Source organism: Trachymyrmex septentrionalis, unplaced genomic scaffold, assembly GCF_001594115.1.
Source record: "Trachymyrmex septentrionalis isolate Tsep2-gDNA-1 unplaced genomic scaffold, Tsep1.0 scaffold44, whole genome shotgun sequence".
Lineage (NCBI taxonomy): Eukaryota > Metazoa > Arthropoda > Insecta > Hymenoptera > Formicidae > Trachymyrmex > Trachymyrmex septentrionalis.
Genome location: NW_017305611.1, coordinates 790,792 through 817,632, shown reverse-complemented (window position 1 = coordinate 817,632; position 26,841 = coordinate 790,792). Strand labels below are relative to the sequence as shown.

The following is a 26,841-nucleotide window of genomic DNA, read 5'->3' as shown; positions in this document are numbered from 1 at the left end:
CATCTAAAACTTTGGTTTTATTAACAATCTATATATATATATGTGTCTGTGTGTGTGTTATACAATATGATATATATATAGGTATATGTAAATATGTATGTGTATATAATATGTATACGTTGCGATTCTCTCTATTCCGAAATTCGTCGAAATTCTACCATTTCACAGGTTACAAATTACGATGCAAAAACATTGATGCAACATTTTGTAAAATTTAACTCAATAATGAAACAAGAGCTGTTTTAAAAGTTAACAGCAAATTATCTGTCTCAGAGAAAGTTCATGGAAATCAGTTATATCATTCTCGATGGAAATTATAATTATAAAGTGAAATAAGAACTACACGTTGTATGATTCTACAATGAAAAGTAAAAAGTTTTAAAAAATTGCAGAAAGTTATTTGCCTCGAAGGAAGTTAATGGAGATGGATCCTTTCGACAGAAATTATAAGCGTTATTTAAAAAAAACGAAGAACGATTTTTTATTTGTAATAAAAAAGTATCGAAATTTAGAGAAAATTATCTCTCTCAGAGGAAGAGTTGATGAATGTCAATTATTTTATTTTTAAAAGTAATTATAACGCTATAAGATAATACAATACTTTTATGCATATATCAAGTGATTCTTTTAAACCTCACATTATCAGTCTCGTTTCTCTATTCAACATAATGCACTTGATTTTTCACAGTACACAAGTTTAACAAAAACAAAAAACAAAAAAAAAATTCGCGAAACCGCTTTGTCGCTGCGATTCGTTCACACTGCAAGTTTTATGAAACGATATCAATAGTTGTCCACGCGTTATTGCCAGCCTCGCGGAAGTCTGAAAGTTCGCGGGCAGGTCTCTGTGCGCCGTTATTGTCGAATGTGAAACTTTACTCGCAGAACAATTTTGTAAAAGCGACGAAAACTCGTTACCACTCGTAGCCCGTCATGACGTCTCGATCGAGAAAAGAAAACTCACGGTCCCACGAGCATCTCCTCGACGAACGTGTTCTTTTAGGAATGTTAGTGGTTTTGCTGCAACATGTCAAAAGTTATCGTGTCCCCACGATATGGCAATACATGTCCTCTTCGTTTTAGTCGATACGCAGATCGACTAGAGAAATAAAAATATCAATCCAATCAAGCTGTGATGTCACTTCGTACAGTATATTTTTAATAGTTTGCTTCCTTTTCGACTAAAAATTCGCATTGAAAATTGCAGAAACTTTATATCTTTTTTATATATTTGATTTTAGAAATAGCTATCTAAAAGATACTCTACATTTTTTTATTTTTGCGCTGCTACAAGATGCTACAGACGAACGGGGGACAAAAGTAACATTTTGAAGTGTTATAACAGTTAAAATATAATATTTACATTAAAAACATATGTATCTTTAGATATAGAATTTATTTAGATATAAAATTTTCTTCGATTTAATTTTTTTATGTAACTAGAAAAAAGTTATGTTTGTTCAAAGACTATGAGAAATTTTGTTACAACCGTCCCAACCCCGTGGACGATTGTCACAGTAGAGGAGGATAATTGTACCACATTTGCAGAAGTACGTAACACAACTACATAAGTTATACTCTTTCTTGCAGCTGCACGAATGGATACCTGGTCCTTTATAATCTCTTTAAATGTCTGTTTATATAAAGACACTTCTTTTATATTATAATTTTTCTCTTATCTGTCTTGCGTTTTCTTGTAACAGCAACATTCTATGAAGAGAAATATATTGTACAAAATAATACTAAAATAAAATCAAGTAAGTTCAGGGACAATTGTAACGTTACAACTGATCCTAGGCATTGATGTTACTATTGTCTCCTATTTTATAATTTATAGTAAATTTTTTAAATAAAAACCTAAATAAAACTTAAATGTGCAAATCATCAACGCAGATAATCTCATTAAAACATATTAAGACAATACATTCTATCTTCGTTATAATCACCCTAACCTAGCTGATCTTTATTACGTGATCTAACCTTGTTTTAATGCATAAATTCAATGAATATATGGTATTCAATGAGTATGGAAAATTTAAATTAATATGCAAATATCAGTATTTTAGTTATACATATAATACTCAAACATTCTTCCTTTTTTTGTTGAACTTCACTGATTATCAGTGTCAAGTATGCCACTGAGTAATTAGTAACTATCCACTGATTCAGATTTAGAGAGTAACGATGTTACTATGGTCCTCTTGTTACTTTTGTTCCCGGTTTCCCTTATTCCAAATAAATTCAATGATTTTATTTATAAAAATGTAATTTCTGATATTAAATCATTTTTGAGAATTAATATTCAAATAATAAAATAGATATTATAACGCTTTTGAAATACTTAATGTAAGATACGTTCGTGATCGTCGTCGATCATCGAACGAATATATGTATAGGAGGTAGGCGTTTCCGCAATCGAGGCACGTGGGAAGACACGAAAGCACAGGAAATGCGATCGCTGCCAGTCCCATTTGTATCAATTTGTCAATGAGCACTTCCTGCGCAATCTTTTTTTCTTTTGTATCGCAGACCATCAATCTTTAGCGACCTTCTAACGTACAAAGAGAGATTCTAGCTCGATTTTGCAATAAAGACGGTGGCTCCGAGCGATGCATTTCTGCGAAAAATGTTGTGAAAATGAATCTCGGCCTGATATTATGATATATATGTATATATATATATATATACATACAAAAGCTAAGAAATTTTATATTGAAAATTATGATAGAGCGATCTTTCTTCTGTGAACTTTTCACTGTAAAAGAATTATCTTCAGATTCGTCACAGATATCTCCGTAAAAGGGAAAAATACGATGCACTTTATTTATAATTTTTGTAGATGTAATCTTATATTAATATATTGCAAATTATCGAGTATACAATATTTTTTATATACGTGTATACTATATTCAATATGCAATAATTCTATATATCAGTCAAAGTATAATAAAGCATTTAAAAAATATGTTTTTTTCTTTTATGTAAATGTATCTTTAACATTGACTGCCATGTTGTGTGGGTACATGTGTACCCAATTGGATATACAGTTATGTGACATGAGTTCAGGACATCGTGGTATCAATTTGAATATTATTCATACATTTTCTACTTACTACCATTTACATGTAAAAAAACATTTTACATTGATTTTATATATCTAATATATTATAAATTCTGAAGAGACCTATTGACTTTCATTAGTAACCGAAAGATTTTTATTTAAAAAATCTTTCATTTTATTATTGACTAAAATCGACTGTGAAACATTTACTTAAAATTACATTATTAAAAAATTATTTAAAATTACATTATAAAAAAGCTTATAGCAACGATAAATGTGTGTATTTACATATTTTACATTTATATACGTAGCGCATAAATAATATTTATTATATCCTCATACCGCGTGTATCTTTTACGCACACGTAAACATCTATAAATATTTTGAAAAACATTAAATTGTTGATCATGTATCAATTTATTTGGTTTATAAAAGTTAGATATATATATATAAATAATAGCATGATGTGTCAAAAGATCAATTGTAAAAATCCGCACAGCAGTCAAGGTGTGAAAAAACTATATTATTTCTGATTTTTTGTATGCAGACTACATGCTAATATGTCGAGCATATTTCATAAAAAAGATATATACTTTCAGTGACTTTCATGACAGTCTGTTATTCCTATTACCTCTGTCTACTTTTCCTGTTCTCGGAGAAGAACAATCGTTATCTTCGACATTGACATGATAAAATTCAAATGACGACGCGATGAATTCGCCGTGACGCGAATATATATTCCACGGATGTTCCTTTCGACGAAATAAGAAGAATTGACTCCGGCGCGTCGCCTGATCGACGAGTATTTTAATATTTCAACGGCCGCGTTGACAGGGTGCTACGTGAAAGCCATTTCGCTTGCGACGCTAACAGAAACGCAGTGCCATCCAGCTGAAAATTTATGCGAACTGCCTCCATCCGGGGCGAGACGATGTGGAAAACCGATAGTGTAGCGCACGTCTCTGAAATTCCATTGAGGAAAAGGCGACTGATGCCAGGAATACTCTCAAATGTCCGAGAAACTCTATATGCCCTCTGAAATTCCTAATCGTAAAGCCATGTGAACCATTGATTGATTTTCTGTGAATTTTCTGGAAATTTGTGACAATTAAATTTGATTCAACGTTCAAACTTTCCCTCTCTGATATCGGGATACAAGCTTCTATTTGCCGGCCGTAACATTGACAAAGTTACCTACAGCTATAACGCAAGTTTCATGAGTACCTCGACGTAAAAGCTTTTCATCGATCGAACGAGTCTTACGTTTGCGTAAAGATACCCCCCGAAGATATGCGGCTTCCGCGCCTAGAGATGGAAGGATCTCACGATTCGTTTTACACCATCTCTCCTGGCCGAGGAAATTTCTATCGTAGCTCACGGCAGCAAGTCGTCTCTCTTCCTCGCGGGTGGAAGCAATTTGCGAGATGCTTTTCTCGCCTCAGACACGGGCTGAGCGAAATTCAGCCAATTACTCAGAGTTTTTCAACGATTACTGTAACAATCGTGGGACGCAAAATCGAGAGAATTTGCGTGTACTTACCTGCATTTAGGAGTTTAATTCGATAAATTCTCGCGCGCTTTAATCTCACTGTACTCGGCAATATCAGTGAAACTGAATATGTATTGAACTGTGATCTAAATCTTTTCAGTAGTAGAATCGATAGTGCGATTTTAACTCCGCTAATCAGATCAAATTTTTTTTTGTATTAGTTATGTAGTACATAATACTGAAAATAATATTGTGACTATAATAACAGATAATTTTAACGATACAAATAATATGAAAATAACTTTTCATTAAACAAGGATACGAAATTACTAAATTAAAACTTTCGGTGGTTCTAGTGTTATAGTTTAAAAACTGATGAAAGATCGATTTAGCTGTGGATTGGAACAAAGTCTTGATTGGTGGTATTTCGTCGCGCTGAACAACAGCGTGACCGTACTTTCAACTCTATTTCTTCCAATCTTTATTACTTTTAACAGTCTCATTCGTCCAGTATATAATATCTATACGAATGTTAACTGAAGGGAGAGACTTCATTCTTTGAGCTTTTTGTGCTTCTTGTGCATCAATAGAGATATTTTTTCTTCCTTTTTTCTGTTCTTCTTCAATAGATATCGCAAAATGATAGGAATGAAATTGATGCTTCTTTCCCTTCCACTGTTCCCGAGAGTTCTCTTGTAGAGTTGTTTGCGAACGCAATTTTACAGCGAGGAAGACCGTTGCATTTCTCGACGCGCGTCTGTACGGTGTATATAGATTTGTTCTTTTCAAGGAAGTTTAAATTAAAATAGAAAACGATCTACGACGTCTAACAACATTAGATGCAAGATACAGTTCGAAGTATTCTTTAACTCTCTAAAACATTAATCCAATTTCTCTGCTGGACGAAATCGAATCCTTACAAATTAACTTTAATTGACTTAAAAAAATTAACAAATAGAGATGGTGGTATTACAGCCCTTGTAAGTAAATATAAATAATTCTTTTTAATATCTCCGTTATACTATATTAAATAGCGAATTCTAATGATTATTTATGGAATCGTTTGTTTCAGTAGCCCGATTTGGTGAAAAATATTAGGTATTTACATTAAAATGTTTGAAAAAAAAAATATACTTCCATAGACTTACGTATGTTTTTCTTTGTTTAGTATGAACGCACAAGGATTATCGGGGATTTAAATGCCTTTCGTTGCATGCTCGCTAAAAAAGAGAAATATCCGATGATTTCACTGCGATTGTAATATCGAGTACCAGGTAGATCAATCGGATACCGCTCACACACTGTGCGAAAGAGGAAAAACAAATAAGAAAGCTAACGCGGTGGACGCTGAAGTGATTGCAGCGGCGAACGTGGACGAACAAGCGGTTCTCCACGATTCACTATACGATATTTCTATTGAATACGGTTTTCCATCCGAGCTATGCGTTTTCAAGCGTCCCTTCGAGTCGGTGTGTCCGCAACACACGACTATTACCACTGCGAGATATTTCTTTCTGTCCTCGTATATGCATACCGAATGTTCTCTACGTAAAATCACAAGTGAATCGTGTCGCTGCCACCGTGAAGCTCGATGAATATGAAATTATTGACGAGCAATACGAGCAGACTATTCGTTCTTTCTATTTCTAGTTCGTAAAATTTTGAATGCGGAAGAAAATCAAATGCGTGACACGTCTTGCATACAATTCTCATGTTAGTTTAAGTTAATTTCAATATTTCAGTTACTGCCGTGATTAATTTTAATTGCACTTTGCACGTAAAAATACATAATAAAATAATATAAGTATTATCAAAGCAAGTACATATAATAACGTAATGTTTTTTACTTATAAAATAACATTGCTGCTAACGAAATTTTCGTAATTTTAGAATTGTCGCTTATTTCAAAGCAATTTCAAAATCGCGGAAAGATATATTTAAATAAATTATATAATTATTCAACATTTTATTTAATTACATTTGATAAACTAAAAATCATTTTTATTTAATTACATTTGATATACTACAAATTAGTATAAAAATAGTAAAATTCTCGAGAGAAATTTTGTCTTACAAAATTTAGTCTTTCCTATAAGAAATATCATCAAACATCTTGCATACGATTTGCACCTGTTCTTAATATCAACTCTTATTATCGAGGTAAATACTCTTATTTTAGATATAAATAATTGTTCTAACAGTACCAGCATTCGAAGCATCTGTCTCAATAAATAAAAGTGAAAGTATTTGTGCAGGTGATCAAGTACATTTCAAAGTGCTGGCTGGCGGAAATAACGAATATGATCATATGTAAACGTCTAAACGTAAACAGTACGATCACGAAGTGCAATCGGCGAAATTGGATCGGCAAAAATTGACTTGCATGCGCGTCGAATATTTTGTATCTTAACAGGATTATTTACAGACATTAATAATAAAAAAAGAAATAATTTTGTTAACCAGATTTTTATATATAAAAAAAAAATATGTGTAGAACGTTTGAGAAGTCTTGTATTTTATCACATATGTAGATTCTTTAAATTCAAAATCGATGATTTTTAGATAATGATTATTATGGAATATATTCATAGAAATTATTCAAGAATTGTTTTCGAAAAATATATATTTTATGATTTCATCCTTTGGTAAGCAATATTATTTAAGAAAAGATATTTTTAAACGAGTAATAATCATATTGGACAGCGATTTCTATCAAATATAAGAACTGCCATTGAGAAAGTCCAGATCTTCAAATCAATTTGATTTACGAACGTTGTGCTATAAACAATTCAAATGGAGTGTAATTATCTGTCAAGAAAGAGAAAGAAGAAGAGAGATCTATACTTCATGGGCAAAATATAGCTCAGTCCGATTTGTGCCCCGAAGGAATTTCCCTTTTACAAATAGAGATAGACAGATAAAAGCAGTACGGACAAGAGAAGAGCTATCCAGAAGAAAATTGTACAATTCGTTCAAGAATACTGTCACTTTCCCGAAATTGCAATATTTTATTCTTATCCGATTAATCTGATTTATTCTACCTCAGACATGCGTACGTGCGTGTAAGATTGTATATAGAATAAAACAAATCAGACAAGATTAAATACATATTTGTAATTTCAGACAAAGACTAAAGACGTGATTCATAAAAAAATTTTATATCAATCCTAAGAACTTCCATTTTCGCGTTTTAATTAGAGCAAAATATTACAATTTGCTGTGTACTTAAATATTCGTTATTATACATATCAAAATGCAATTTACATAACTAAAGAATTAAAAAATATTTCTAATATACTTTGCTGACAGAGAAGCATTCATGAAGTATAATAGTAGAGTCCTCAAAGCCGATATTCTTTTCGAAAACTATCAGAATTCTAGAATTTTTTTCTTTGCGGTTTCTCATTTACGCGAATAGCAAATCGCAATGTTCCGTTCTAATCGAATCGCGAGTGAAGGTTCTCAAGATCGACATAAAGCTTCGAAAGCTTCGAACCGCGTTGCTTCTAGTACGAAGCTCAATAAACTTGGGATCTTTATTTCCGGCGAAACGGAAGATGAACCTGTGAGATACATCTACTGGCGCACGGCAGTAAAACGTACTTTACTTGAAAGAGGTGATAGCGGTGTGGATGTCGTATTTTATTTATCTACTAGTGAAAGTGACTCGCACTTTACACGAAACCTATTTCTCTATAAATTGCAAAGCAGTAAAATATACTGCTCTCTCGTAATTATGAATTAAATTAACAGAAATATAAGGAGAGATAGAAATTAAGATAAGTTACAAATTTAAAAATATCCAGAATATTAAAACTTAAGAGTACTGATAATAATTAAATTAAATAATTATAATAATATATAAATTAAATAAAACATATAGCAAAGCGTTTTCATATCATGTAATTACGTAATAATAATCCAAATGACATAACATAAAAAAATTATTGTTAAAAGTAATAGAGTTCTATCGATCCAGAAATCTAATATTAAAATATAATGAAAAAATGAAAGAAGTTCAACGGAAAGGTCGCATATATAATTCGATCTATATTTTTTAAATAAAAGTCTATTTCTTAGATAAAAATATTTTTCATCTTTGTGCTCGCTCGAATTCGTTTGAACTGCAGCAACAGCATTTCTCATGATAAGGCATTCATAGATTTTTCCACTTCATAAAACAACCGCGCGTGCACGGAGGCTGTAATCGCGTTTGCATATTTACGTATCACAGTTACTCCGATAGCGAAATACGCAATTTTTCTGCCGATTACACGCGCAGCCGAGCTTCGTTGCGCGCGTAAAAGCATACCCATGCTTATACGTACGGATCCATCGATATCCGAGGAAACAGTGCAGCATAGATCTTCACGGGTTCGTATTGGCTAACACGACAAATCACATTTGCGGAAAGGAACGATCCCAATCTTTATTCTAAATCTTTTTTTACAGATTTCGATATACTTCGCTCGAAAACTGTTGCGTTTCCCAGACGGAGAATCTCCTCCGGACGAAGATATTTCCTCAAACAGAACACGTCATCATAACATCAAAATGGCTCCAAAATAATTAATAAAAATCACTTTTAATCAATAATGATTTATTTTAATGCCATTTGGATGGTATCGCGAATTGTTCTGCTTGAATCGTAATTTATTTGCAGTTCTAAATTTTTATAATCAGGGAACGAAAAATACTATTGTGCCATATAACAGTAAAACGGTAATTATAAGTAATAAGACGGTATTAAAATAATAAATAAATTTAGCCGAAATGGAAATAATCTCGGTTGGATTTTTGCAGTAAACATGAACGCTTATTAACGAGGGACAGAAATACAAGAGAATAGCCAATTGTCGACGAATAATCTCAAAGGAACAGCCGGCCAACTCATTTGAATACAGTAGCGCCATTTTGCTGGACGGGTGTAAAATATTCATGACTTTTTCCACCTTGTGAACTTGGAGCCCACGCATATATCCGTGGGGATCGAACCGGATTTCTGCGCATAAATTATTCGGGCGTAATATAGTATACACTTTGTGCCCGAGAAACTTTTAATTGTGAAACTTCGCGCTTTACTGGCCACCAGTTCTCGTGTTTTCATTAATTTGGAAAATAAGTAACGGGTCCATTGTTATATATATATATATAAATTATATAGCTGAATAGGACCCAAGTGAACTGCTTATTTCTATCTCTGTTTCGAAGAGACAGATAACATATGTACATGAATATTCAGAAGAATACAGCAATGAATGTATAAATATAATAATATAAAAATGATATAAATGCATACACTCATATCATTTTTATATCATTATATTTATACATTCATTGCTGTATTCTTCTGAATATTCATGTACTAGTATGTTATCTGTCTCTTCGAAACAGAGATAGAAATAAGCAGTTCACTTGAGTCCTATTCAGCTGTGTAACTTATACATACATAAAACAATAACCCGTTACTTAGTTTCCAAATTAATGAAAACACGTAACATAAAAAATAAAAAGAAAAAAGGATTATTTGTTAAGCAAAATTTTAATTGAGATTGAAGGAATATTTATTAATTGATAGCTTCAGCAAAATGCAGCTATCGATTAATAAATATTCTTTCAATCTCTATTAAAATTTTGCTTAACAAATAATCCTTTTTTCTTTTTATTTTTTATGTTACGTGTGTAAAAAAATAGCTTTCGCATGACAAAAAGCAGCTTAGTATTTTAAATATTGTAATTTCGATGGATGGGATGCAAAATAGAATGCAAAATAAATGGAAACAAGTAGTGAAATCAACCCATTCTCTCTCTCTCTCTCTCTCTCTCTCTCTCTCTCTCTCTCTCTCCTTCCTCCATAAAAATCTCCGTAAAAGTTAAATTCGATATGAGCAAGACTGCACTTCTTGATTTGCCGCACAAAGTATCCCCATCATTATTCCCAGTGTCTATATAGCCCAGTGTCTTAATTTTAGAGGCTTTTCGCAGTTTCTCCATTTTACGAGGTTATTATACAAGGAAGAATAATGGACGGCTTGATTACGTGCAAGAGGACCATAGGTACTCTTCGCTATAAACGCCGACTTTGGAACGGCGAAGCACACATTTAGCTCACTCCGTAATACTATAAATGCATTAAACGAGAGAGGATTCTGTAGTTCGTGTGTATATATCAATTCTTAGATACGATGAATTCCAAAAAAGGAATAAATTATCCTATGTTACAATTTTTTAAATTACGAGACATGCGAGTTATTGGAGAAAATCCTTCGTTCCATTAAACGTGATTCACAAGATAACTGATATGACGACAGGCTAAGTATAGATAATCCTATCAGCTTTTCCAAGTCTTTATTCATTGAAGACAAGAAATTTGAATCTTGAATAAGAATATAATTCTGTTGATATTTTTAAAACTTTCCTATATCAACGATCAAATTATTTTCCGATTGTTGACATAAGAAAATAATTACCTGTCGTCAATTTAATAATTTGGTCAAAGAAAGAATTACATATTTCTATAAATTAATTAAGAAAGTAATTTATAAATGTCTTAATTTAAACTTGAGTTTAAAACGGTTTTATCGCGCGTATAAGATATATTCTGGTGGTTCATCCTCTAGATAGATGGTTTCTATTTGTAGATAGAATACCATACGAATCGATCGTCGAGACATTGTTCACGTTTGTAGTGTGCTGCAAAGAGATAAGGAAACATCGACACATGCACTCAACATTCTCGCAATAGCATCTCTCCACTACCCTTGCGGTGTCCCTGCACTACCCTTGATTATGCAAGCGTAACAAAAGCGAGCGTACACACCCGCGAGCCGTAAAGAGGAAACGCTTCCGCTGTTTCCACTTGCTCTCGCGGACGTAAACTTTTTAAAGTCGCGTTACCGGCTAATTCTGACGTCCGCGTTGGCAAGAAAACAAGCCGCGTTCTTTCTAACTAATTAAAAAATGCAAAACGAGAAACTGACAAGCTTTTACGCAAAGAAAAAAAGGACAGTGCAGCAACGCTTAGTTTATTCCTTTTTGTATTCCAGTTTTTTCTTATTTGAGAAAGATATCTGAATTTTTTATGTAAATGGCTTCTTTCCTTCTTTCCACTAAACTTCAGCAATATCTTTTTACAGAGTAACAAACTTTTAACAGAACATTTTCATTTCATATTCATAAAGCTAAATATTTTAGTATTAGCTTCTTAATAAAATTTTTATTTAAAATAAATTTTATATAAAAATTTCAATTTATTTGATCAAATTATCGAAAATTATATCTTCTGGATCAATTTCATTTTAAAGGGTCGGAGATAATGAAATCAATTGCTTCGCTTAAATATATTATCTCTCAAATAAATTTGATCTCAAAAGAAAGCCATTGGTAATAAAGATAAATGGACATTTTTTAACATTAATGAAATTTACGCTAAAAAAATGATCAAAGAAAATTGATACAATTATCAGTCATCCTATGTTCACATTAATTAACGTTCTTTGCTTCCCTCAAAGTTTTTTCAAATTCTGAAAAATATTTTATTCTCTTAGAAAATAAATCATAAGGGTTAAATTGATTGCTAGTTTTATTACATGCTTGATGTGACGCAAAAGCAAAAGAGCCGGTAATATGCGATATAACTTTGATGAATTTTTCAAAGATAGACGCAATAGCCGTCTATCTAATTGCAGTCAAAACAAGCCATTCTTTCGCGAATAATTAAAAAAATCGATACTCCTTTTTGCTAAATATTGTTCTTAATCATGCCGAGCAAATCTTTGGCAACCCATTTGAAAGAAACAGAACAAAATGTGAGAAAAATCAGAAAAAATAGTTTTTATAAAAAATACACACATATGTATAATAATTAAATTGCTATAATAATAAATTACTAATAATAAAATATTAATTTATAATGATTTATAAATGATTTATAAATATTATATAATATAACACAAATATAATACAATACTATAAAGTATTGTAATTTACAAATAATTTATTATACATACATATTACACATTACAATTTATTATATATAATTGTTAATGAAAGGTTTAAATAAAGTGATCCAAGCTTAATAAATGTTAATTAAACTTATTGTAATTCATAAGTAATATTTCATATTTTTTATCAAATTATTGATTTAAAGTTTCTATTAACAAATATATAGATCGCCAAGATGATTTAATATTTATATCAATTGCATATATACCTACTTACAAAAATATATCTCATACATATGAATAACATATAAACCGGAATACAAATATTCAATACGTTTCTAAACTATTTTATCTATCGATATAAAATGTATATAGATAATAAATGTAATAGATAATTGGATTGAACTCATGTGACTCGTATCGAATTGAATCGAATCAAGTTTTGTCGTATCTATTTTGCGAAAGTTGCGTACCAACTTTGAAAGACCGAGTCCGTCTCGGCTCTCGCGTCTATTCCCATGGATTCAGTGATCCGCGAGTAAAAAGCAGAAGAGGAGAGGTGGTTGGTATCCCCAGGCAACATCTCACAACTGGATAATTAATCCCGTTTCCTAGAGCACGTTCGACCGTGCTCGATTTAAGGGTATGAAAGATGCAAAACGTGAGACGCGAGAGAGATACGAGAGGGCCTCGACCTTATTCCATGAAAATGTAGAAATATCTGTTCGTGTATACCGTCATTTCTAAAGAAGCGACTCTATTTTCGCGAAAATTGTCCCTAAAATATACAGCAGTGCAGGAGATACATCGCATTTGGTTTTTATGACCGAGATGTACGCCCGGAAATTTTCATCGAAATACGTAAAATATGCAAAAATGGAGAGACAGAAAAATTTTAAATATTGTAACGACTACAGTCGAAAGAATAAAGAATTAAAATCAATCTTTTTTATCGTTTTTTGTACGCGAAAGTCTTTTATCAGATATCTTTTTATGTGCATTCATGCGTAAAACTATCCTATATATACCTATTTTATTTTAAGATAATATAAATAAAAGTGTAATATGAATTTTATAATTAAGAGAATTATTAGAAGAATGTTCGTGTTATTTTTTTCTAAAAGAATTAAAATTTAAAAAATTAAAATTTTCTTTATAAAAAATCTGTGTTCTTCGCATTCTATAAAGAAAATTCTCATCTCTATCTCTCTCTATCTTTCTCTCTGTCTCTCTCCTTCTTTAAAGAGACCCATAAAAAAAATATATTTAATAACTTATCTCCGCTTAGATAACGCTGTTATTAAACATTGCCATACTGGGTACGTGACTTTTTTTTTCATTTAAAGGATAACAGAATTTTTCACGAGTTCATGGCCGAGAAGCAGCACAATCTCATTGATGGTACGACCAAGTTTAGCCGTTGCTACGCGACAGAGCTCTTTCAGAGGAAAACGTCAATTGCTGTAGCCGCCGAAGAGGTCAGAAAGATATCAGAAAGACGTTTGGAGTCCAAGAGGAAGATAAGATATTTCTAGACAGCCAAAAAAGAGAACCCAAGGGTGAAATTCGCACGAGCGGAAAACTCGTTTTCTCCGATCACGTTCGTGAAATTTCGTTGTTCTCTCAGAACAAAAAAATCTCGAAGGAAGTGTCAATTACACCAGCTATCGATAGTAATAAGAGATTCCGAAAAGGAAAGATTGTTCTGGGAATAATGAAGGATTCCCGACAATGACGCGAAAGTAATTTCTCCTTCATCTCTTGAGAGGACGACCAAAAGAGGATTTTCTTTCCGTTGTATAGCTATTTCCCTTTTGAGCTCTCCTTATTTCTTTCGATCGGACAGTGCTTTCGTGCTTTTCTGTGGCACATTATCATCGTTTCAAAATTATGAATAATCGTTTGGCAATAAATAATTGATCATGCACATATACGAGTAAATGTGAACTTCTGTAACTAGTACTTGATTTACGTAATTAGCAGCCTCGAGCAGTGCACATAATAATTTAACCAATCAATCAATAATCAATGACATATACATATTTGAGTAAAGATCATTAAATCAGAATATATATATATATTTTTTTTTTGTTGAAAGCATGATAAATTCATAACAATACGTTATAAATGTTATTAATAACGTTTATTTAATTGATAAAAGGTAATAGAATATTTCTTTTATTTCAGATTAAAGAAGTAAATATAAATAAAATCAAGCTTTTTCAAAAGTATATTTAAAGTTTATTTAAAAAATAAATTTGTTTTTAAATATATCTTTGACACATTTAAAAAATAAAAGTTATCTCTAGAATTAGATCCATTAATAATAACTTTTAAATAGTCACTTTTAAACAGATAATTGAACTTTAAGTGATAACTTTATCTAGAGTAAATTTCACTTTTAAAAAATATATTATTTATTCTGAGATATTTAATAGATAAAAAGAGACTACGCCAAGAAAAAAAATATTTTCGAAAAGAATTTTATTAATTCTATTTTTTCACCCTTTTTCATAAAAGAGTTTCAACGTTTTTCATCCAAAACAAAATATTACCGTGTCAAAATTATCGTGTTAACAACATCGAGCAATTTCGTTAGCGTTTATTGTAGAAATATACATATATGTCACTCGACTATCGCGAATCATCCCGATCGATTCCATATCGCCGGAACGAAGCCAGGATATATACGAGAAATTCCATCTCGCGCGAAATGTGTCCATACGTTCGCGATCTAATCGCTCGCGGGATAAAATTTGCTACGAGCCGCGATGAAACCCAATTAAAACGCCTCGCGCCGTCGCATTGATCGAAGAGCAGCGATCGAAAATGGAAGTGGCCAAAGCGAGCTTCGAACGGAAAGTCGGAGTCAGTTTTCCGAAACATTTTCTGTTTATTCCGTTTATTCGCCGTATATTTGTCGCTTCCCCGGCTCCGTTGAGCGGCTTAAGTGGCAAAAAACCCACCCCCGTGTCTGCGCGAACTCGCTTTAACTCGGATGCACTTTAAACCCCCTCCTTCCATCCCTGTGTCTCTTGCCCCGCTCCACCTGCTGCCGTCTGGCTTTTCTAAACGACCGAGCCCGCTTTTGTCTCGCTCTTTTCAGCCAGAGGCTACGCGAGATCCGTTAAATCGCCCTATCTCTCGGCCGAAGCCCCGACTATTTTTTATTTCGCTTCGCCGTAAAAGAACCGGAACGAGAGTCATACTTCTTTGTCGAAAGTATATTAGCATTGATGATGATAGAGAATTTATTATTCGTGATAAAATTTTTAATAAACTCGGAACGAACGTTCTATTCCCGAGTAAAGTTTTAACAAAAGTTTATATCAATTTTTATCTTTACTATAATAATAATAAATAAAATAATTTTCGTTTTATATATATGTATAACTTTATAATATTTTTAATATTTTACAGCGATTTTCTCTCAATGCTCTCTGCGATCAATATGAGATGTACGTTTCATTCATAATTTCTAATAAACTATCCATTTTTACGTGTATCTATTTTTTAATTTTTCTGTAATTCTGAGAAGGTACATATAATGTATGTTGAATTATTTAAAATTACATTTAATGTACATTACATTTCGTCTCTATTTGATAATTATTAATATTGAAATGCAAACTATGAAAACTATGAATAACTACTAATAATCGCAAGCAAGCGAACGTTTGTTAAATGTATTAATGTCTGCTCGCGCAATCGTCATAACACTCCAACACCTCGAAATGCTTTCGAAACGGCGCGGCGCGTACAATTTCGCCGCTTTGTCGAGGTGGATTCCTCCTCACGAAAGAGAATCGTGCTTGCCCTCCCTGCGATATTACTCTCGTAACACATGTGGAAACAGAGAGGCTCTCCAAAGCACCATAGCTAAATCCGCAAGTGTGTTCCGACGAAAAGACCACGGAGGGTGGCACACACCCGGGCTTTGTGGACGAAATATGTGCTCAGGCAACCCGAACCGTCCTTCTATCCTTCCGCCTTTAGCCCTTTCAGTCTACGATAACTCGCCATCCCCCTTTTACGTTTATGATTCTGCACGGGTTAATAAACGCTCCTAAATTACGCCACCCGTTCCTTTATACAAGTGTGACAAAGCACATTTGCCATGTTTACTTTAGCTCTTTTTTTTTCGTACGCTCAGCAATTAGTTGTAATATCAAAAATTGTCTGAACAAAAAAGTATTGCCTCCAATTTGATTAACGAAGACGTTTTATAAATATAAAATCGTATTAATTTATTTCTTAATGTAAAGCTATTCAGGTGCTGTCGATTTTCCTGCATATGTAATTTTGAAGAATAAAAAATTATTTAAAGAAAGGAATTTCCTCTTTTTTTCATTTTTATTCTTTCCGTTATCTTACTGAAACTTATATAGACATCGCATATTCAAAATTTACTTTTCTATATCCGATCTCCTTTCCATATATATATATATCTCCGTATTCGATTCAATGCACCTTGTTAGCTTTCGAAAACATTTGAAGCTTCATTCTTAGATGATAATATCGTAAGACCTCTCGCAGAATATCATGTTCTCATATCGATCCATAACGCTAAGTCCTCTTATTAAACATATACGGAAGAACATGTCACACGCAAGGATCGAATATAACTTCAATGATTAATCCTACAGGAAAACATGGCAGCAAGGACTCGCAACGAAATCCTATTACGAAGGACAGATTACTTCTGCGAGGTATCGATCTTGAGCGTTCTAACGTGACACATCAAAATCTCTCAGCTAATTTCTGCCGTTAGTTGGTTCGCAGACAAAAATCCGATTAACTCGTTTGTACGAGATGTGAAAAATACGAGAAAGAATCGAACATAGAGGAAAAAGTTTTGAAAACATGAGATCAAAAAGCTCTCTAAATTAAGAATAAAATGTATTCCATAAATAAAATTTGTATAAAATAAAATATTTATATAGAATAAAAGAAAATTTATACTTTTTATGCTTATTTTCATTTACATTCATGGAGCTCGACTTTTTCGTTACTTTTAAGTTAATTCCATGTTTATAAAATTTTACCTTAAAATATTTAATTGTTAGATTATTTTATGTTGAAAACAGACACAAAAATGACCAATAATTAAAATGTTGATAAAAATTCATTAAAAATATATAGGAAATATACCTTATTAGAATAGCAAGCTTTTGCTTTAAATTTGTTGTAGGAGTCTCAAAATTACAGTCGAAGTTTCTAGGGAAACTCTGAATGTACTCAGATGTAATACCAGCATATGTACTATAGTATATCCGAAAGACTGATAAGATACCGAGTGTTGCGAGAATGAAACAAGGAACCTCTCCATGTTTCGTCAAAAGATCTCCTCGATATATCCGGGTAGTAGTTCTACCGCGCTATTTCCGGTTACTCGCGGCATTATGAGCTAACATTTGTTCCAGTTATTTCCCGTCGGAACTACCACAACTCGCCGTGTTGTAATGGGATTACAAAGCGACGGGATAAAAGCCCTAGAACTCAAGTCCTCCGCCTGCGTTCCCGTGGGATTAACGCAACTTCGTAATATACGGTAAATTTGCCCGGTAATCTCCCGTTTCAACGAAAGAAGAGATAACGATTTCGAAATAAGGAGACTTTGCGAGTGAAAAGATCGTAATATACCGTGGAATGTTGCTGCTATCGACAATTGTTAGCTTATTACACTTGTAAGTTCTCAACATAAAGTGACATACACATCTTAAATGAGTTTTATACAGATATTTTGGTACGTATTAATACTCGCTGTATTTCTTTGATATCTTAATTAATCTAATTATTTAGAGAAATATAGAAAAGAAATCTCTCAGAAAAAGCGGTTTAGTATTAGGTTGCTTTTTCCACCCTAATGAAATGAACTGCAATGTTCTGCAGCACAAAATGTATTTAACGATGTACCAAACACAGATATATATATATATATAATTCGTAAACGTTTAACTTCCTTGAAAAAATAATCATGTTTAAAGAGTGAATATTGAAAACTTGAATGTTATCTAATTTTTTATCACTTATAACAGAAAACTTGGAATATAAACATCTTTCAAGTAAAGAAAGAACATGTAAGTTATTTCTTCTCGTGTAACGTCCGAAAGAAAAGGTCTGCAAGGAAAACGTGTGTGCTAACAGAAAAAAAAAAAAACATCCCGTGAGATCAGCGAAATCGATAGAATCTTTCGAGGCGTATCAAACTGGCCTTGGTCTCTCTCTCTCTCTCTCTCTCTCTCTCTCTCTCTCTCTCTCTCTCTCTCTGGTTTCTCACAGTAGTTTTATTTCGCATTCTTCGAAATCTTCCCTCTCTTGCCTATGTTCACTACAAAAGACCACGAAGAGAAATTTTCCGACAAAATTGAGCCCGGGTGGTTGAGTCAGGGAAAGCGAAAACGACGGGAATGTCTCGACTTTCTTTTCCGAGGGTGAACGTATCGAAAAGAAAAAAACGGAAAAAAGAAACGAGAGAAGAACGAGGAAACCAGAAGAGTAAAGAGAAAGAAGAGAAAGGTTTGAAAGAGGAGGAAAACTCGTGTGATTACGACAGGACGAAAGACGAGTCGCGAGATGTCGAGAAGGGCGACGCGGGTGGCGTTTGCATTGGAAATTCAACTTCGCTGACGGCGAAGCCGACCAGTTTGGCGAATGGCCAGACATCCGGTACCCGGTACCCGGTACCCGGACGTGCGTCCGCTTTCCTAACAATAACGGTATCGACTAATGAATGGAATGCAGTTTCCCAACCCCTGTCGCCGAGTCTGATCTGCTTTGACCCTCGTCGAGTTCGATGCTCTCCTCGTACATACATATGGATCAGTCAAGTTTCGGAAAAGAAAAAGCGTATTATATTAAAGTGTACTGTTTCGCAATACTGAATGCTCGAAGAAAAAAAATACAATAACTTGATTAATGCAGTAACTTAAATAATATTCTTATAAATAATATTTCTAAAAAATGTAACCAGATACAGAAAACCTGAAAATAATTTTGTTGGATTAAAATAATTATGTAGAACGTACAAATCGGTTTTCACAGAATGTACAATTTTTTTTGCAGCATTGCTCATCATGTTTGAAATTTCTACGTGATTTATTTTGTCCAAAATTATTTTCAGATCTGAATCTAGTTAAATTTTTATACTTCAGCGAAATAATTTCTTTCTGTATTAAAAAAATTCCTATTTCATTAAATATTTCGTTTTAACTTATATTTCTTACATATTTCTCTCTCTCTCTCTCTCTCTCTCTCTCTCTCTCTCTCTCTCTCTCTCTCTCCTTTGAATTTTTCACAAAACATATTATTTAAAAGATGTTTATAAGCATAACACTGCGAAGTTTAAAGGAGACGACTTATATTTAAAAAGTGTCTCTCCACGCTATAGTATTTCCACACAACGCGGTGTACGATGTAAAAAGTAGCCACGCGACGAGCAGAACCATGCTGCATCGCGCCGCGCCGCGCCGCGCAGCAATTAGTTCGGGCAAATCGAATTTCCATGCTAGAAATCTCGACAAAGCGGGTAGCCGAGAGGCAGCCGGGGCTGTCATTTAATTTGTATTTAAATTGAGTGCCGAGCAGTCCTTCTACCCTTTATCTATCTTTCGTCTCTCTCTCTCTCTCTCTCTCTCTCTCTCTCTCTCTCTCTCGCGGTTCTCCAGTGAACGCGACCGGAATAAAGTCACACCCGCGCGAGAGAGAACTCGTTTTATTTGCCGTCGCCGAGTTTCGACGTCGCGGACTCAAGTCAATTACGATGACGTTAATCGAACGAAATATGGAAAGAAGAGGGTGAAACAGATGGAGACGCGATGGATATATATTCCGCGAAGCTGAATAATGAAAAAAGATACTTCGATATGCGAGTGCAACTTTTCCACTTCTCGGAGCGATTTAATAGACTCTCCGAGACAGTCGCGATTAATTATGTCGACCTTGAGACGACCGCACTGTCGATAATTAATGAACCATCGTCGGTTGTAATTTAGCTTTCCGAGGTGTACCTGACGTAATAAATTACCACGGGGGTTACGGTGATGTCGTTGCGAATTTGTAACGCGACGAGAAAGCTCTCAGGAAAGAATTTACTATCGGCAATTCGCATTAATTAATTATGATGATCAATTACTTGCTTCATAGTGGTCTTTTTTCTTCAATGAAACAGAAGTCACAATAACAATTAAATAGCATAAATAAAATAATGCATAAATTGTAATAAAAAATACAATAATAATTACAATAATAAGAACAATTTCATTGAGAATAACAGATTCCATATGCATAATATGTATTACGAGAGAAACTGCAAAGAGAGAGAGAGAGAGAGAGAGAGAGAGAGAGAGAGAAAGAGACAGAGAGAGTGTAGAAGATCTGTAAACATTCACCATATTTGCTTGTGTCTTCACTCAACGATCAAACCAATTTACAACGATTTACAGTTCCTACGTTAATTAATCACTTCTCCCTTATCAAATATCGGCGAAGCGCTAATGCACTAGAGGCGTTTACGCACGATGATGTAGAACAAACGCACAAGCAATATCGTATCCGTAATGTGTGCGCATTAAGAGCGGGAGGGCAAGCTCGACTTCCCAAAAGCTCTTCTCTCGTGAACCCCCTCGCTCAATCCTCGTGTCTATTCCCGCATATAACGATAAATCGGCACGCGTATGTGCGATATTGTCCGCAAGTGGCCAAAACAACCGCAAAGACACGATTAAATTTCATCTCAAGGGAACGTTAATTAAGCGACGCTTAACCACACCTCGCAAAATGCAATTCTCGTTCACACGTGCATTCACAGCACACTCTCGTATGCAATGAGTTGGAACAGAATGAAATAATTACGTAAAAGACTTTTGCGCAAAATGTACGCGCGAGCAAAATTTCAATTTCTTCTCCCCGTGCAAATTAAAAAAAGGGACAAACAATTTAAAATGTCAAAAGGCACAATGGCGAAAAATTGGATAAACATTTTTGTTAAAGTATAATAGAGTATAATATTAAAGTATAATATTAATCTATTAAATCTATTGTTAACTTGCTAAATGCGCCATTTAATAAATTGACTAATGTTAAAGTTCTACAGAATTTTTTCAATAATTGAAAATCCATAATCTCAACATATAATAACAACTGCGATAGTAATTGCAATCTGAAAATATTATCACCAATTGTTCTCCCATGGCGATGCGCCTATATGCTATTTCATTAATGTTAATATTACATTAACGATAATAAAAGGGGAACGCGATGTCACTAAAGATTAATTCGTGAAACAGACATGCTGCAATGAGACCTGTAGCCAGAAGTTTATGATTCTCCGCACATAGATCGAATTGTTTGTCGTTGTCCAACCAAATATACGCGTTATTCGCTGGGCATAGCGCTTTGATTAGCGGACTACTGAATTTGTCAAATAATATGCTTCGTGTTTGCACGACAAATGATCGCCTTCTATACATCATGACTGGGTTTAATATACCCTATTGATGATGCAGCGCTGTTGAACAATATAAATATACTTCCACGCTCATATAATGTACAATATAATAATGTTATATAATTATTTACTATGACTACATGTATCATATTAATAAGCTATGCTACATGCAACAATATTGAATAACTTTATTCACTCGAAAGTAATATCATTATTCTTATTTTTCGGCCATTTTGTATTGCTAATTCAAGTAAATTAAATGATATATAAGTAATGAGATTTTATATTTTTTTACATACAAATTAATTATTAAAATTGTAATAAATTGTAATAAATTGTATTGTAAAAAAAAAAAGTAAAAGGCAATTCTCATAGGCATAAGAATTGTGTGAATTCTTCTTTATGAATTTTAAATGATCAATTTTACTTTCTCTTGACCGTTAATATTAATATAATAACTGAAAGGTTTGGGACATCGCTTGCGAAAACTTTGCAACGTGAACACGAATTCATCAGCACTATTCATCCATCATGCTAGACAGACCAAAAAAATTACATTTTTCGCAAATTCTAAACATCCAAAGGAACATAAAAGCACAACGGTATATTCAATGTACGTAAACCAATTTTACTAAAATCTTTATTTACTTATCGTTTTGAATTCATTTGTTGTCAAACTCACCGTAATGCTAATTATTAATAATTAATTTAATATCAGTGACAGGCAACTACTAATAATATATTCCATAATAGATCATACGTTAACAATGATTAATATCACTTATCGATATTCCTGTCAAATAGATTACGAGATCGCTGTACTACTCTGACTAATGCTTACATATTCTACACGAATTGGCGATCTCATACATTTTAATAAACGCTGTCGAGAGAAGAACGCTATCTTCTCAATAATTTCACAATTTATTAAATTAACAAATTTATACTCAACAGTTATTAATACAAAACTTAACTGTATATATGTACATACTAATGCAAAATTTAATTTACTCTACGGCCTCACACATAGCTTCAGATTTGTGGCATTATGTAAAATATCAAATCAAATAATAAATAAATATATACATAGAATGTTACAAAGGTTTCCGAAATCTTGTCTTGATAACGGTAAAGGGGCAAATTATTGCAATAAGAAATAATATTTACTTTATCATTTTTATATTTATTATAAAACAGATAATCTATGTACTTGTAATATGTGGGATTTAGATAGTGAAAAACAATATTCTATGTGTACGTTAGATAACAAGATATATGGGACCGGCAATACGGTAGATTAATGCGTCGCATTGTGAAGGGAGACAGATTCCCCTTGATATCATTTCGCGACATCGAGGAGCACCTGCTGCGCTGTTCCGCGTGTCTCTAGTCTCTATCACATGACAGGCTGTTGTGACCGTAAAACACCGTCGCGAAATATGCGCGACAATTTTACTGCAACGCGAATGAAATAAGAGGGGGAGGGAAGGAGAGAGAGAGAGAGAGAGAGAGCGCAAGAGAGCGTGAGAGAGGAGGGAGAGGGGAAGAGGGAGGAGGGGAGAGGGTGAGGAGAGAGGGGGGATGGAGGGGGGAGAGAAGGGAAGGGAAGGAGAGGGGGAGATGGAGAGGAGAGAGAGGGGGAGGGAGACCGTTAATGTCAATTCCCGTTTATAGCTATCGAGTGATATTTTGTGCGTAACGGTGCGGGCGGTCGAAACCGGCACCGGATTTATCCCGAAGCGGTCCACGCTGCTATCCCTCGCGAGATGTACAAGATGAATCAGAAGCTCTTGTCATGATTATTTTAATTGTAAATGTTCATCATTTGATAATTTCAGTCATCCAAACCTCGTCTTTCCGAGACAAATTTAATCAGTTATATTAACAAATGTGAAAGAAAATTTCAATTTGATTGATTTTTATCTTCTCTTTCAATTTTTAGTCTTATAGGTCCACAATTCTAATACTTGCGATAGCTCGACGCTACGTCATAGATGTACTTTTTCCTTTTAGGGCATTCATATTAATCATGCTTGCATTCTTCCGCTTGCATTAAATATCAACTCTTATCAACGTTCAGTTATATGCGATAAACGTATGAAACAAATTGTATTTCGCCATGAACGTGCACTCAATATAGATTCGGCATCGAAAACCTACTGCGGCATTATCGAGAATTCCAATGGACTTTATCGAAACGCGAAAAATGCGCCGGTTAATTTCCACAGGAAAATACACAAAATCGTCTCGAAATTCACGCAAGCACTTTGCAATATTTATTCCTTACAACACATACAGAACGTCAGTATGACACTCAGAATGGTCTGAATTTTTTTTTAATATCTCAATAATTAAATCACAATTTAAAATTAAAACTTTTTTTTAATATCTCAATAACATTTGAAATCACAATTTCAAATTTCATTAACATCAATTGCCAATGCAAAATTAAGGAAACTATAAAAAATTTCAGCTCAACTCTGACTTAACGTTATTTAATGTTAAATAACCCTCTCTTTTGCATACTTTGATGTAATATTTAATTCAGAAAGTAATGAGTTTCCAACGCTAAAAAGGTAACATAAAAAATTTGTAACGTCGAATATATCAATCATCAAAAATTCCAGTTAAAAAATTAATTAAAATTCATCACGAGTCGGTGCATAAATTGATATACAAAAAGGAAAAATACTAAATCTGTTTTTAACGTTCAGGAATACCGAACATAACTTTTAAGATTCGACGCAGTATACAACGATGTAGCGGGATCTGGAAAGTACACTTTGTCCATCTACATGTCAGCAGCAACATCGCGTGAAATTCGAAACAGAATGCGAGCTGTCGCGTCATTTTTTTTTTACGATGACACTAATGCGAGATACAACGTCACGCTCGCGTAATGTTTCTCCCGGACATCTTTTATTTGAAATATGACATACGAATGTGAAATACACATGTATCTTTAAACATTTTTCTCATTTCCGCGATTTCTTTTTTTTCTTCCTCTTTTTTTATTCGTCTTCAAATAAACTAAAATTAAATCCACCAAACAATTTTTGTTTATTATCTTTTACAATTTTTCAACGTTTTTATAAAACAATTACGCATGTCTCTCTCTCTCTCTCTCTCTCTCTCTCTCTCTCTCTCTCTCTCTCTTTCCGATAATTATTACTAATTAATTGACAATAATAGAAAAAAGCAATAAAATATATTATATTACTTGCTATTTTCAAGAACAATTTCGCGATTTAAACAATGTTTTGCTCTCTTCCTCTTTCTCTCTCTTTCTCTCTCATTTTCAAATTAATAACTTTCTTGAAAGAGGAGACTTATGCGAACAATTGTCATAAAGAGACAGTAATAAAACGGTTCTCTCAGTTTTATTGTGAACGCATTGAAACGTAGACTATGCTTTATTCCCCTTTCATAGTAGAATTATGGCACAAAGGCGCAACATGCCGTATAGCTTCTTCTCGACAACATCTATTATTATTAGAATTGCGATACATATGCATGCATGTTAATCTCTCTGGAATAGTATCACGATTTTAATTAATATTTATTGCAAACTTTAAATAATTTATTTCTACCAGTATTTATGCAGAATGTATAAAACAGTAGAATGTATAAGTATGTATAAAAATGTATAATTCTCAGTAGAATAAAACGTTCAAAAATCATTCTTCTTTGAAAGCAAGAAAAGATACTTTTTTTTTTACCTACAGATAATTTTACTCTATAATTCTATTTCGGAAACATTGAAAAAGACTTTCCATTTGTGCGACTGCCGCTCTTTCCGGTTTTATAAATATACCATCGCGTTTAAAATATAAAATACGCTTTTACTATTCTCTGATGGAGGTGCAAAAGGTGAGATCCACGATTGTGATTCTATAAAATAGATAGAGAAAATCAAACAAGCACGTTTAGCATTAAGTACGTGCCACGAATATGAACACTCGATTATATAGTATGAGCGTATTATTAGTCATTTCTCCAGGATATCCATCGTTAGGTCGAAACGAGCGGAGCAGCGGCGCGTGTTCTTCGTCCCACAACGAATCTTGAGATGATAGCCACTCGGAATAACTTGCCCCGCAGGCAGCAAGTTCATTATTATTACTGGTCCGTACCGCTCTCCGTCTATTTGCGTATATCGCGTTACACGTTGATACGCACAATACGCAAAACCGTGCAAAATTCAACTGGACCGAATACAACTGGAACTTTAACCATCCTCGTATTTTATAGAGGCACTAAAGGACAATACGTTGTTTTCCCTGTGATATTTCTCTTCTACTCTTCTACTAGAATCACGCGATAAACGCGTATCTCTCTTTAAACAATAATAGTTATATTATCAAAGCAACTATATAGTTACATTACGTACATTAATACATATACAGCTCCAATAAGAGCATTTGATTGCACAGCGATATCCATGAGAGTATTAACAGTCCGTTTACAAAGCACTTGCCAATCTGATGACGCAATTGTACGCGGCGGAAGGAATATTCATACGTCGTTCATCGTGTTGACACATGATTATCCAGAATGAAGGTGACGTTGACGTTAGATTGTATAGAATGGAACCAAAGCCTAACGGTAAACTCCAGAAGTTGACAAAGGAAACTGTGTTACGTGCGTTTTATGCGATAGAAGAGACATGTTCCTTTTTATGTGAGAGATTTATAACTGGAAGTTTTGTGTGATCTGAAGTTTTAAAGTTTTATATATACTCGTATATAATATATATATATATATATATATATACACACACACACACACACACACACACACACACACACACACACACGAAAGTCTTTGATACAAACAACATCTGTGTCTAAAATGGCAACAATTTTCACAGGTATCTTACAAAATATGTACGATTGTAGTA

General features: G+C 33.5%; 1 protein-coding gene across 2 annotated transcripts in view; it reads right to left on the bottom strand.

Moving 5' to 3' along the window:
• LOC108751473 (low density lipoprotein receptor adapter protein 1-like) overlaps positions 1-26,841 on the bottom strand; it is a 71,450-nt gene that overhangs the window by 13,973 nt on the left and 30,636 nt on the right. The gene's annotated exons all lie outside the window — the stretch shown is intronic.